Source organism: Rattus rattus, chromosome 2 (assembly GCF_011064425.1).
Source record: "Rattus rattus isolate New Zealand chromosome 2, Rrattus_CSIRO_v1, whole genome shotgun sequence".
Taxonomy (NCBI): Eukaryota; Metazoa; Chordata; class Mammalia; order Rodentia; family Muridae; genus Rattus; species Rattus rattus.
The window spans coordinates 203,555,009-203,569,098 of NC_046155.1; the positions used below are offsets into that span (position 1 = coordinate 203,555,009).

General features: G+C 40.7%; 1 pseudogene across 1 annotated transcript; it reads left to right on the forward strand.

Moving 5' to 3' along the window:
* Window positions 1-11,642: 11,642 nt before the first annotated feature.
* LOC116892918 lies at window positions 11,643-13,391 on the forward strand (annotated as a pseudogene). Its single transcript, XR_004386985.1, has 2 exons — window positions 11,643-12,067; window positions 12,193-13,391. The product of XR_004386985.1 is annotated as an ADP-ribosylation factor 1-like (transcript).
* Window positions 13,392-14,090: the final 699 nt, after the last annotated feature.

A 14,090-nucleotide genomic window follows, 5' to 3' on the forward strand; every position in this document is an offset into this window, starting at 1 on the left:
TTGCCCAGCAACGGGCAACTTCCCTTCTTCCTAAGGCATGGAACCTTGTGGGCGACGAGGTGTCCTATGACAGGTTTAATGAAGGGATGATCCTAAGACAGGGGGGGTCGCCATGCTCAGCGGTGCCTTTGCCTGCTTGATTAATTAAACAAAAAGGGGGAACTGTAGAGAGCTGCAACGTGCCGTGCCTCAAAGATGGCGCTGGTTTCCACCTTCCACCCTCCCAACAGTGAGCGCTCCTTGCAGTAAACAAGTCCTTATTTGGCTATGTCTGCCTGGCCTGCTAGCTTCCGCATAGTGACAGCCTATCTACATGACCCATGTGGCTTGCTAGGACTGGCCAGTGCTAGCTATTTAAGTGTGGTGCAGGGTGTTCCCCGGGGAAGAGAAAGAGAGAGAGAGAGAGAGAGAGAGAGAGAGGAGAGAGAGAGAGAGCGCCAGAGGAGAGAGAGTCAGAAGGGAGAGAGAGTCAGAAGAGAGTCAGAGGAGAGAGAGTCAGAAGAGATAGAGGTCAGAAGATTGTATCAAGGTTCCTGAGTAAAACTGCTTGAAGAAGATCTCCTGTGGTCGTGTCTTCCTTGCTGGTCGAGGTTGGGGGCGGCAGATAATCATATGTTATTTTTCTTTTTCCTTTAAGTTTGTTTACGTGGTGGATTACACTGACTGATTTTTGAGTGTTAAACCATCCTTGCATCTTTGGCATGAAGCTTATGTGGTCATGGAAGATGATCTTTTTGATGTGTTCTTGGGTTGGTTTGTTAGTGTTTTATTGAATATTTGCATCTATGTTCATAAGGAAAATTATTCTGTAGTTCTTTCTTTTTTGAAACTTGTGTGATTTCAGTATAGGGTGAATGTGGCCTCGTAAAATGAGTTTGGCAATGTTCATTGTATTTTGTGAAATAATTTGAGCATTAGTATTAGCTCTTCTTTGAAAGCCTGATAGAATTCTGAGTTAAGACCATGTAGCTCTGGGCTGTTTTGGGTTGGAAGATTTTTAATGACTGCTTTTATTTTTTTAAGAATTATATTTAAATTATTTATCTTATCGCAATTTAACTTTGGTAAGTAGTATCTATTGAGAAAAAATCCATTTCATTTTTATTGTTCAATTTTGTAGAGTGTTTTTTTAAATTATGACCTAATTTCCAGTCTGCTGTCTCCCTTTTTGTTTCTGATGTTATTCTATGTATTCTATGTAATCAAGAGAGATGTTATTTGTGAGATGTTTTCCTTTCTTCGTTTTTTACTTTTTTATAGTGACCTCTGTGATAGCACTTAAGGAAAGACATGAAAGATAACAATATGGAAAAGAAATATTTTGATTTATAATTTACTAGTTATGTTTATTTATGATTCTTACTATTATATCAACTACTTATGAACTAAAAATGCAAATATGCAACAGAAATTAAATTTAGTCAAATTTGGTGGTTTTCATATATGTAAACTACAGTTTTCATACATATTTTACAAGTTTATTGCTGTGATGTTTATGATGCGTTGGGAATATTTGCTCCAGTATTTCTGCTCGTCCTAAGTCCTATAGATGAAAAAATGGCCTGTTTACTTTCTCTATATCATATAACCAAGATGCATTTGAAGGAAGCAATTCTTAGGATCACAGTCTTTCTACCTAAGTCAGCATTGAGAAGTAGATTTTCTTATCCTGAATACCTTTCCACAGTCCCTCTATGATTTTCCTTGGGTTTTTATTAATGTACTACTGGAGATGGAAGCTAAGGTCATACACATGTTAGGTACACACTCTCCCTCTGTGTAACAATCCTATTTTGTTTTATTGGTTTATTGGGTTTTTTTGTTCTTTTTGTTTTGGTTTGGTTTTTGATTTTTGGGGTTTTTTGTTTGTTTTGTTTTGAGTTGAGTTGAGGTCTAATTATGTCACTTAGCCTGGCCTTGAACTCACTTTGTAACCCAAGTAAGCATTAAATCATCCTTTTGCCTAAGCCATTAAATAGCTGGGATTTTAGGCTTGCTCTGTGAGGGCTGTCCAACATTTTCCCTTTCAGTACAGTAAATAGTTGTGCTACTATTGTCTGAAAAGAACTTCACAGGTATCATCAGTCCAGTCCACAACTCCATGAGGTACAGAACAGCCTGTGTTCAAAGACAGGCTGAGGAGATTTAGTGGTTAACTTACTGGATAACTGTTATCATGAGGCTTGCCATGCTGAAGCTTTGTTCTGTCACCACTTCACTTTACTGCTTCATTCAGGTATGATGTAGACCTGGGAAAGTGGGTTTAGAAAAGCCATTTTAACAACATGAGCAAGAAATATAAAATAGCAGTTCAGTTATCCCAGTTTTTTGAGGCAAAAATAAAGTATGTAAAAAAGTGTGCATGGCACCAGTGAGAATGGCTAAGATCAAAAACTTAGGTGACAGCAAATGCTGGCAAGGATCGGAGAAAGAGGAACACTCCTCCATTGTTGGTGGGATTGCAGACTGGTACAACCATTCTGGAAATCAGTCTGGAGGTTCCTCAGAAAATTGGACATTGAACTGCCTGAGGATCCAGCTATACCTCTCTTGGGCATATACCCAAAAGATGCCCCAACATATAAAAAGACACGTGCTCCACTATGTTCATCGCAGCCTTATTTATAATAGCCAGAATCTGGAAAGAACCCAGGTGCCCTTCAACAGAGGAATGGATACAGAAAATGTGGTACATCTACACAATGGAATATTACTCAGCTATCAAAACAATAACTTTATGAAATTCGTAGGCAAATGGTTGGAACTGGAAAATATCATCCTGAGTGAGCTAACCCAATCACAGAAAGACATACATGGTATGCACTCATTGATAAGTGGCTATTAGCCCAAATGCTTGAATTACCCTAGATGCCTAGAACAAATGAAACTCAAGACGGATGATCAAAATGTGAATGCTTCACTCCTTCTTTAAAAGGGGAACAAGAATACCCTTGGCAGGGAAGAGAGAGGCAAAGATTAAAACAGAGACTGAAGGAACACCCATTCAGAGCCTGCCCCACATGTGGCCCATACATATACAGCCACCCAATTAGACAAGATGGATGAAGCAAAGAAGTGCAGATCGACAGGAGCCGGATGTAGATTGCTCCTGAGAGACACAGCCAGAATACAGCAAATACAGAGGCGAATGCCAGCAGCAAACCACTGAACTGAGAACAGGACCCCCGTTGAAGGAATCAGAGAAAGAACTGGAAGAGCTTGAAGGGGCTCGAGACCCCATATGTACAACAATGCCAAGCAACCAGAGCTTCCAGGGACTAAGCCACTACCTAAAGACTATACATGGACTGACCCTGGAGTCTGACCTCATAGGTAGAAATGAATATTCTAGTAAGATCCTTGGTCCTGCTAAGACTGAACCCCCAGTGAACGTGATTGTTGGGGGAGGGCGGCAATGGGGGGAGGGTGGGGAGGGGAACACCCATAAAGAAGGGGAGGGGGAGGGATTAGGGGGATGTTTGCCCGGAAACCGGGAAAGGGAATAACACTCGAAATGTAAATAAGAAATACTCAAGTTAATAAAATAAATAAATAAAATAAAAACAATAAAAATTTTAAGTAAATAAAAAAATTTTAAAGAAAAAAAAGTGTGCATGGAAGTCTTGGATTATGGTTTGGTATTTTCATTTTATCGTCATGAGTGTGTATTATGTTTTGTTTATTTGCTTGTTTGTTTGGAAAGCGAAGCAGTAAAAGCCTAGTTTTATCATGAAAACTGTTCTTTTTTTTTTCTTAAGAGCAAGTTTCATTCTCCTTTGTAGAACTAGGGGGAGAGATAAACAGTGTAACCCACACCTACCAATGGTGAGCTCTTGTTCCCACACCTTCCTGTTGTTCTCAAGTTTTGGCAGGAAGCACTAATCTCCCAGCTGGCTGCTCTGTATAGACACTAGTGATGTGGGCACCAAGGTCATGGAGGATGGATAGATCAGTTCCAGTTGACTACCATCATTTCTCAGCCACTTGTGAACTGAGGATGACTAAGATATGAAATCTTTCTATACTGAGGATGGGGCATTCACAATCTGCCTGTGATACTTTCCTAACTATAGTGATTTGGTTGTTTTCTTTGAGGGCTTCACTGTTTCTAAAGATAGGCTCAAATTCATGATCCTCCTGCCTCAGTCTCCTGTATGCTGGATTTCAGGTATGTGCCTGACACTTGACTCATTTGAAAACACTTGTTTGAAAGGAAATAATTATATACGGGGGTTCAGATGCAGCTTGATTTGTGGAGTGCTTGTCTAATGCATCGGAAGGCAACAACCAAGGAGAGAAAGCCTACAAGACAGATGATAGTGCATTGTTTACAAAAGTCAGTGTGTTGATTGGGATTTTATTGCTGTGAAGAGATGTCATGACCACAGCAATTCCTATAAAAGAAAACATTTACTTGGGGCCGACTTACGGTTTTAGGGTTGTCATCATGGTGGAAAGCATGGAAGCTTGCAGGCTGACACGGTGCTGAAGACGGAACTGAGAATCCTACATCTTGACCCACAGGCCCCAGAAGGTGACTGTGTACCATGCAGGATTCCTTTCCCTTAATCTACTGATATTCTCATGAGACCTTTGAATGCTATGGTGGTTTGAATATGATTGGCCCAGCAAGTGGCAGCATTAGGATGTCTGGACTTGGAGTAAGTGTGTCACTGTTGGGATGGGCTTCGAGAACCTCCGCCTTAGCTGCCCTTGAGACAGTCTTGTCCTGTTTGCCTTTGGAACAAGATGTGGAAATTTCAGCTCCTCCTGCATCATGGCTGCCTGGAAGCTGCCATGTTCCTGCCTTGATGATAATGGACTGAATCTCTGAATCTGTAAGCCAGCCCCAATTAAATGTTCATTGCAATAGTTGCCTTTGTCATAGAGTCTCTTCATAGTAATGGAAACCCTAACTAAGACAGATCTTACAGAAGTGACACATATTTTATTGCTCAAACCAGTTACTTTGGGAGTCAAAAGTGGTATAATTACTAAGAAGTAACTCTCCAGTCAGAATTCTCCTGGATAAGACAGTTTCAAGAAAAGAAAAGAAACAGAAAAAAATGTTTCTGGCTGTCAAGGTATGTTTATTCATCTCCTCAATTTCCCTCTGTTTTCAAGACATTAGAAAATCAAAAGTTTATGAAGAAAAACAGATGAATTTATGGTTTGATAAATGTGGTGAAGTATGTTGGATTAAAGATATTTACCCCTTATCACCCACCCCATTCACAGATGTCTCTTCCCAGTGGTCATAACTTATAAAAGGCTATGAGGAAAATGCTAGAACCTATGCTCATTTTAGCTGTAAGACAGGCTAACCTAATATGCTGATTTTAATGAGAAAGCACTCTGTCTCAGTTTTGGTTACTGTTGCTGTGGTAAAGCACAATGACCAAACAAACAGGGAGGAAGGGTTTCAGCTTATACTTCCACATCACTGTTTAGGACAGGAACTCAAACCAGGAAGGTGGAAGCAGGAGTTGATACAGAAGTCATGGTGGGGTGTTGCTTACTTTCTTGCTTTTCATAGATTGCTCAGTTTGCTATCTTATAGAAGCCAAGGCCAATAGCCCAGGAATATTGCCACCTATGGTGGGCTGGGCCCTTCCACCATCAATTACTTTCTCTTTCTTTCTTTCTTTCTTTCTTTCTTTCTTTCTTTCTTTCCTTCTTTCTTTCTTTCTCTCTTTCTTTCTCTCTCAGTCAGTCTCTCTCTCTCTCTCTCTCTCTCTCTCTCTCTCTCTCTCTCTCTCGTCTTTTGAATATGTTTTTATTGGATTTTTTTATTTACATTTCAAATGTTATTCCCTTTCGCCGTTTCCTGTCCATAAACATCCTGTCCCCTCACCCTCTCCCCTTCTTTTATAAGGTTGTTCACCTCCCAATTCACCCCCGATTCCCACCCCCCAACATTCCCTTTAACTGTGAGTCCAACCTTGGCAGGACCAAGGGCTTTTCCTACCTTTGGTGCCCAACAAAGCCATCCTCTGCTACATAAGCAGCTGGAGCTAAGGGTCTGTCCATATGTACTCTTTGAATAGTGGTTTAGTCCCTGAGAGCTCTGGTTGCTTGGCATTGTTGTTTTTATGGGCTTGCGAACCCCTGCAGCTCATTCAATCCTTTCTCTAATTCCTCCAACAGGAGTCCTGTTCTCAGTCTTGGTTTGCTGCTAGCATTTGCATCTGTATTTGACATGCTGTGGCTGTGTCTCTAAGGAGAAATCTATATCCATCTCCTGTCAGCATGCACTTCTTAGTTTCATCAATCTTATCTAGTTTTGGTGGCTGTGTGTGTGTGTGTGTGTGTGTGTGTGTGTGTGTGTGTGTGTGTGTGTGTGTATGTATATATGTGCCACATGTGGGTCAGGCTCTAAATGACCGTTCCTTCAGTATCTGCTCCAAACTTTGCCTCCATATTCCCTCCTATGAATATTTTTGTTCCCCCTTTTAAGAAGGACTGAAGCATACGCACTTTGGTCATCCTTCTTGAGCTTCATGTGGTCTGTGGATTGTATTTTGGATAATTCAAGCTTTGGGCTAATGCCCACTTATCAGCGAGTGCATATCATGTGTGTTTTTCTGTGATTGGGTTACCTCACACAGGATGAGATTCTCTAGTTCAATCCATTTGCCTATGAATTTCATAAAGTCATTGTTTTTGATAGCTGAGTAATATTCCATTGTGTAGATGTACCACATTTTCCATATCCATTCCTCTGTTGAAGGGCATCTGGGTTCTTTCCAGCTTCTGGCTATTATAAATAAGGCTGCTGTGAACATAGTGGAGCACGTGTCTTTGTTGTATGTTAGAGCATTCTTTTGGGTATATGCCCAGGAGAGGTATAGCTGGGTCCTCAATTGTACAATGTCCAATTTTCTGAGGAACCTCCAGACTGATTTCCAGAGTGATTGTACCAATTTGAAATCTCACCTACAGTGGAGGAGTGTTCCTCTTTCTCCACATCCTCACCAGCATCTGTTGTCACCTAAGTTTTTGATCTTAGCCATTCTGACTGGTGTGAGGTGGGATCTCACTATTGTTTTGATTTACATTTCCCTAATGACTTAGGATGTTGAACATTTCTTTAGGTACTTCTCAGCCATTTAACATTCCTCAGTTGAGAATTCTTTGCTTAGCTCTGTACTCCATTTTTAATAGGGTTATTTGATTCTCTGGAGTCTAATTTTTAAGTTCTTTGTATATATTGGATATTAGCCCTCTATAAGATATAGGATTGATAAAGATCTTTCCCCAATCTGTTGGTTGCCGATTTGTCCTAAAGTCAGTGTCCTTTGCCTTACAGAAGCTTGGCAGTTTTTTGAGGTCCCATTTGTCAATTCTTGATCTTACAGCATAAGCCATTGGTGTTTTAGTCAGGAAAATTTCCTCCAGTGCCCATGTGTTTGAGACTCTGCCACCTTTTTCTTCTATTAGTTTGAGTGTATATGGTTTGATGTGGAGGTCCTTGATCCACTTGGACTTAAGCTTTGTACAGGGTGATAAGCATGGATAGATCTGCATTCTACATGCTGACCTCCAGTTGAACCAGCACCATTTGTTGAAAATGCTACCTTTTTTCTATTGGACGGTTTTAGCTCCTTTGTCAAAAATAGAGTGACCATAGGTGTGTGGGTTCATTTTTGGGTCTTCAATTCTTATATATTTGGTTGTGAGCCTAGCCTTTAATGGCTGAGCCATCTCTCCAGCCCTTGGGTCTTCAATTCTATTCCACTCATCTACCTGCCCTTCTCTGTACCAATACCATACAGCTTTTATCACTATTGCTCTGTAATACTGCTTGAGGTCAGGGATGGTGATTCCCCATAAGTTCTTTTATTGCTGAGGATAGTTTCTGCTACCCTGGGATTTTTGATGTTCCAAATGAATTTGCCAATTGCTCTTTCTAACTTTATGAAGAATTGAGTTGGAAATTTGATGGGGGAATGCATTGAATCTATAGAATGCTTTTGGCCACTTTTACTATATTAATCCTGATAGTCCATGACAATGGAAGATCGTTCCATCTTTTGAGATCTTCTTTAATTTCTTTCTTCAGAGACTTGAAGTTCTTGTCATATAGATTTATCACTTCTTTGGTTAAAGTCACACCGAGGTATTTTATTATTTGGGACTATTGTGAAAAGTGTCATTTTTCTAATTTCTTTTTCAGCCTGTATATCCTTTTAATAAAGGAAGGCTACTGATTTGTTTGAGTTAATTTTATACCCAGCCACTTGGCAGAAGTTGTTTATCAGGCTTAGTAGTTCTCTGGTGGAACTTTTGGGGTCACTTAAATATACTATCATATCATCTGCAAATAGTGATATTTTGATTTCTTTATTTCCAGTTTGTATTCCTTTGATCTCCTTTCATTGTCTGATTGCTCTGACTAGGACTTTGAGTACTATATTGAATAAGTAGGGAAAGAGTGGGCAGCCTTGTCTACTCCCTGATTTTAGTAAGATTGCTTCAATTTTCTCTCCATTTAGTTTATTATTAACTACTGGTTTGCAGTTTTTTACTATGTTTAGGTATGAACCTTGAATTCCTGGTCTTTCTAGAATTTTTATCATGAAGGGGTGTTGAATTTTGGCAAATGTTTCTCAGCATCTAATGAAATGATCATGTGGCCTTTTTCATTGAGTTTGTTTATAAATTAGATTACATTGATGTTTTTCCATATATTGAACCATCCCTGCATCCCTCGGATGAAGCCTCCTTGTTCATGATGGATGATCATTTTGATGTGTTCTTAGATTTCGTTTGCGAGAATTTTTTTTTTGAGTATTTTTGCATCAACATTCATAAAAGAAATTGGTCTGAAGTTCTCTTTCTTTGTTGGGTCTTTGTGTGGTTTAGGTATAAGAGTAATTGTGGCTTCATAGAAGGAATTTGGTAGTGCTCCTTCTGTTTCTATTTTGCGGAATAGTTTAGATAGTATTGGTATGAGGTCTTCTATGAAGGTCTGATAGAATTCTTTCCTGAACACATCTGGACCTGGGCTCATTTTGCTTGGGAGACTTTTAATAACTGCTTCTATTTCTTTAGGAGTTATGGGGTTGTTTAAATGGTTTATCTATTCCTGATTTAACTTTAGTACCTGGTATCTGTCTAGAAAATTGTTCAGAAAATTTCCTTCAGATTTTCCAGTTTTGTTGAATACAGGTTTTTGTAGTAGTATCTGATGATTTTTTTATTTCCTCAAATTCTCTTGTTATGTCTCTGTTTTAATTTCTGATTTTGTTAATTTGAATACTCTGTCTGTGGCCTCTGGTTAGTCTGGGTAAGGGTTTATCTATCTTGCTTGATGTTCTCAAAAAAAAAAAAAAAAAAAAAAAACCTCCTGGTTTTGTTGATTCTTTGTATAGTCCTTTTTGTTTCTACTTGGTTGATTTCAACCCTGAGTTTGATTATTTCCTTCCTTATATTTCTCTTGGTTGTATATTTGTTTCCTTTTGTTCTAGAGCTTTTAGGTGTGCTGTCAAGCTACTGATGTATGCTCTCTCCTGTTCCTTTTCGCAGGCATTCAGAGCTATGATTTTTTCTCTTAGTATGGCTTCCATTGTGTCCCAAAAGTTTGGGTATGTTGTGCCTTCATTTTCATTAAATTCTAAGAAGTTTTTAATTTCTTTCTTTATTTCATCCTTGACCAAGTTATTGAGTAGAGCGTTGGTCAACTTCTATGTATAAGTGGGCTTTCTGTGGTTTGTGTTGTTATTTTAGACCAGCCTTAATCCATGGTGATCTGATACATGGGACACTTGCAATCTTCTTGTATCTGTTGAGGCCTCTTTTGTGATCAAGTATATGGTCAATTTTTGAGAAGGTACCATGAGGTGCTGTGAAGAAGGTATATCTTTTTCTTTTAGGATAAAATATTCTATAAATATCAGTTAAATCCATTTGGTTCATAACTTCTGTCAGTTTCTCTATGTCAGTTTAATTTCTGTTTCCATGAACTGTCCATTGATGAGAGTTGGGTTTTGAAATCTACTACTATTATTATGTAAGGTGCAATGTGTGCTTTGAGCTTTATGGATGTAGGTGCCTTTGCATTTGGAGCAGAGATATTTAACATTGAGACTTCATCTTTGTGGATTTTTACTTTGATGAATATGAAGTGTTCTTTCTTGTCTTTTTTGGATGGCTACTCCAGCTTGTTTCTTTGGACCAATTGCTTGGAAAATTGTTTCCCAGCCATCTACTCTGAGGTTGTGTCTGTCTGTGTCTCTGAGGTGTGTTTCCTGTATGTAGAAAAATGCTGGGTCCTCTTTACATATCCTGTCTGTTAGTCTATGTCTTTTTATTTGGAATTGAGTCCATTGATTTTTTTTTCTTTTCTTTTTTTCGGAGCTGGGGATCGAACCCAGGGCCTTGAGCTTGCTAGGCAAGCACTCTACCGCTGAGCTAAATCCCCAACCCCGAGTCCATTGATTTTTAAGAGATATTAAAGAGTAGTAATTGTTGCTTCTTGTTATTTTCGTTGTTACAAGTAGACGTATGTTTGTGTGCTTCTTTTCTTTTGGTTTTGTTGCAAAAAAATTTTTTTCTTGTTTTTTTCTAGGGTGTAGCTTGCCTCCTTGTGTTGGGCTTTGCCATTTATTATCCTTTGTAGGGCTGGATTTGTAGAAAGATATTGTGTAAATTTGGTTTTGTCATGGAATATCTTGGTTTCTCCATCTATGTTAATTGAGAGTTTTGCTGGATACAGTAACCTGGTCTGGCATTTGTGTTCTCTTAGGGTTTGTATGACATCTGTCCAGGATCTTCTGGCTTTCATAGTCTCTGGTGAGAAGTCTAGTGTAATTCTGTTAGGTCTGCCTTTATATGTTACTTGACCTTTTTCCCTTACTGCTTTTAAAATTCTTTGTTTTGTGCATTTGATATTTTGACTATTAGGTAATAGGAGGAATTTCTTTTCTGGTCCAATCTATTTGGAATTCTGTAGGCTTCTTGTATGTTTATGGGCATCTCTTTCTTTAGGTTAGGGAAATTTTCTTCTATAATTTTGTTGAATATATTTACTGGCCCTTTAAGTTAGAATCTTCACTCTCTTTTATACCTATTATCCTTAGGTTTGATCTTCTCACTGTGTCCTGGATTTCCTGAATGCTTTGGCATAGAAGCTTTTGCATTTTACATTATCTTTAACAGTTGTGTCGATGTTTTCTATGGTATCTTCTGCCCATGAGATTCTCTCTTCTATCTCTTGTATTCTGTTGGTGATGCTTGCATCTATGACTCCTGACCAAGTTATCACTGAGTAGAGCCCTGTGCAGCTTCCATGTGTATGTGGGCTTTCTCTCATTTTTGTTGTTATTGAAGACCAGCCTTAGACCATGGTGATCTGATAGGATACATTGGTTTTCTATCTCCAGGGTTGTGTCCCTTTGTGATTTCTTTATTGTTTCTATTTCTATTTTTAGATCCTGAATGGTTTTGTTCAATTCCTTCACCAGTCTACTTGTGTTTTCCTATAATTCTTTAAGGAATTTTTGTGTTTCTTCTTTTAGGGCTTCTATTTGTTTACCTGTGTTCTTCTGTATTTCTTTAAGGGAGTTATTTATTCTTAAAGTCCTCTAGGATCATCACAAGATGTGATTTTAAATGGAAAGATAGAGCGCCGCCATCTTGTGGGAGCAGCCGCCTTGGAGGTCTCTGGCCAGTATCGCTTCCACCTGTCCACAAACATGGGGAATATCTTTGCAAACCTCTTCAAGGGACTTTTTGGCAAAAAAGAAACGTGCATTCTCTTGGTGGGCCTGGATGCTGCAGGGAAGACAAACTGAAGCTGGGCGAAATTGTGACCACCATTCCCACCATTGGTTTCAACATGGAGACTGTTGAATACAAGAATATCAGCTTCACCGTGTGGGATGTGGGTGGCTAGGACAAGATTCAGCCGCTGTGGCGCCACTACTTCCAGAACACCCAAGGCTTGATCTTCGTAGTGGACAGCAATGACAGAGAGCGTGTGAACGAGGCCCGTGAAGAGCTCATGAGGATGCTAGCTGAAGATGAGCTCCGAGATGCCGTTCTCTTGGTGTTTGCCAACAAGCAGGTAGGTACCAGCAAGGTCCTTCCCTGAAGGAAAACCTGTATCAGGGAAGAGAGAGGAGGGGTAAAAGGGGGCCCACAGTGACTGGCTGCTTGTGGTCCCTGCCACTAATTACTTCTTTCCTTCAGGACCTCCCCAATGCCATGAATGCGGCCGAAATCACAGACAAGCTGGGGCTGCACTCTCTACGCCACAGAAACTGGTACATTCAGGCTACCTGTGCCACCAGCGGAGACGGGCTCTATGAAGGACTAGACCGGTTGTCTAATCAGCTCCGGAACCAGAAGTGAACCAGACCCCTTCTTCCCCCTCACTTCCTCTTCTCTGCCCTCAGCTTTCCTCTCATGTGGCAAATGTGCGACTCTGTGGTCCTGAGTGCCAGAAGCTGTCTCCATGGGTTGGTCACAGTGTGCATCGCACCGTGCTGTACATGTGCAGACGCAGCCTGCAGCCAGGTGTTTATTTAATGTAAACAGTTTCTGTTCCCACTGAGGCAGTTTCTGGTACTCCTATGCAATATTACTTAGCTTTTCTATTGTAAAAAGAGAATCAGCTCACTGTCAGTACTGAAAGGGATTTGGGTGTAAGGGCACCTGGCCTCCGGGAACCACTAGACTGTAGACTGGTGTCGGTATCCATTTGGTGGTTGGTTTTTAACCCAAACTCAGTTCATCTTTTAAAAATAGTTTAAAATACAGGACAAGAACACTTGAACACACAGAACAGAGACTATGCCTAGTGTAGGTTTTGCAGTTAATGGCCTGAATGCTAGTTATCAGATCACCTGTTTCCCTGTGGGAACAGGAGAGAAGGTGACGAACAAACCACCATCCTCTGCATGGTCACAGTAGAGCCCCCGTGACTCGCCTGTCTTTGGGTCACCTGCATTCCATAGCATTGTGCTTGTACATGCGCTCACACGGTCACCTACGGGTGGGCTGGGAGCCATTCTGAGGTGCAGGGCCTGGCTTGTACTTGGTGTGTGGCCAGGCCCAATGGCAGCCTACATACCCAGCTTACTCTTGGGCCCACTTGGACGCACTGGCAGGAGGCCTGGGTCTCACCAGCAGGAGTGCGTGCAAGGTGGGAGGGTCGGTCCATTACAGACCCACATCCTGGAGCACCCCCATCTCCATGTGTGAAGTAGCTTCCTCCCTCAGCCTGCAAGGGTCCGATTTGCCATCGAAAGACGACCTCTACTTTTTTCTTTTGTATTTTGATAAACATTGAAGAAGCTGGAGCTGTTAAATTTATCTTGGGGAAATCTCAGAACTGGTTTATTTAGTGTTGTGGAACCTTTTACTGCTTTCAATACACAATTAGTAATAAAAAAAAAATCCAAAGAAAGCTTTTTCCATTGTGTTGGAATATCCAGTACTTGCTTTGGTGGGAGAACTGGGCTCTGATGATGTCAAGTAGTCTTGGTTTCTGTTGCTTAGGTTCCTGTGCTTGCCTCTTGCCATCTGGTTATCTCTGATGTTAGTTGGTTTTGCTGTCTCTGACTGGAGTGTGTCCCACCTGTGGGGCTGTGGGGCTGTGATCCTAGAAGTGAGTGCACTCCTGGCAGACCAGCTCCCTGTGTGCAGGTTTTGTGTCCAAGGACTATGGGACGGCCCCAGCTCTTAGCACAGTTGGAGACCAGAACAATTCAGTCCCAGGCCACCCTGTGGCCCTCTAGCCCTGTGCACTCCTGGTGGTTCTCTTTTTGGACAGTCAGTAGAGACAAAGTGGGGTCATACCTCTGGGGTTAAGAGGGATAGTGCTCCTGGCAGGCCAGCTCCCTGCAGGCGGGTTTTGTGTCTGAGGTTTTGTGTCCCTAGCCCCCTGCCTCATAACCATCTTTAACTTGAGTCCCAGAGGGGCCAATGTCTTCTTCTGGCCTTTACTAAATATTTTTAAAACTTCATAGTAAGCCTTCATAACTCTTGAAAAAATAGGAAGAAAAAATACTTGTCTCTATGAAAATACATTTACTCTATGCAACAAATGTTACCTTCCACAATGCAAAGACATCAGAAGAAAGTAG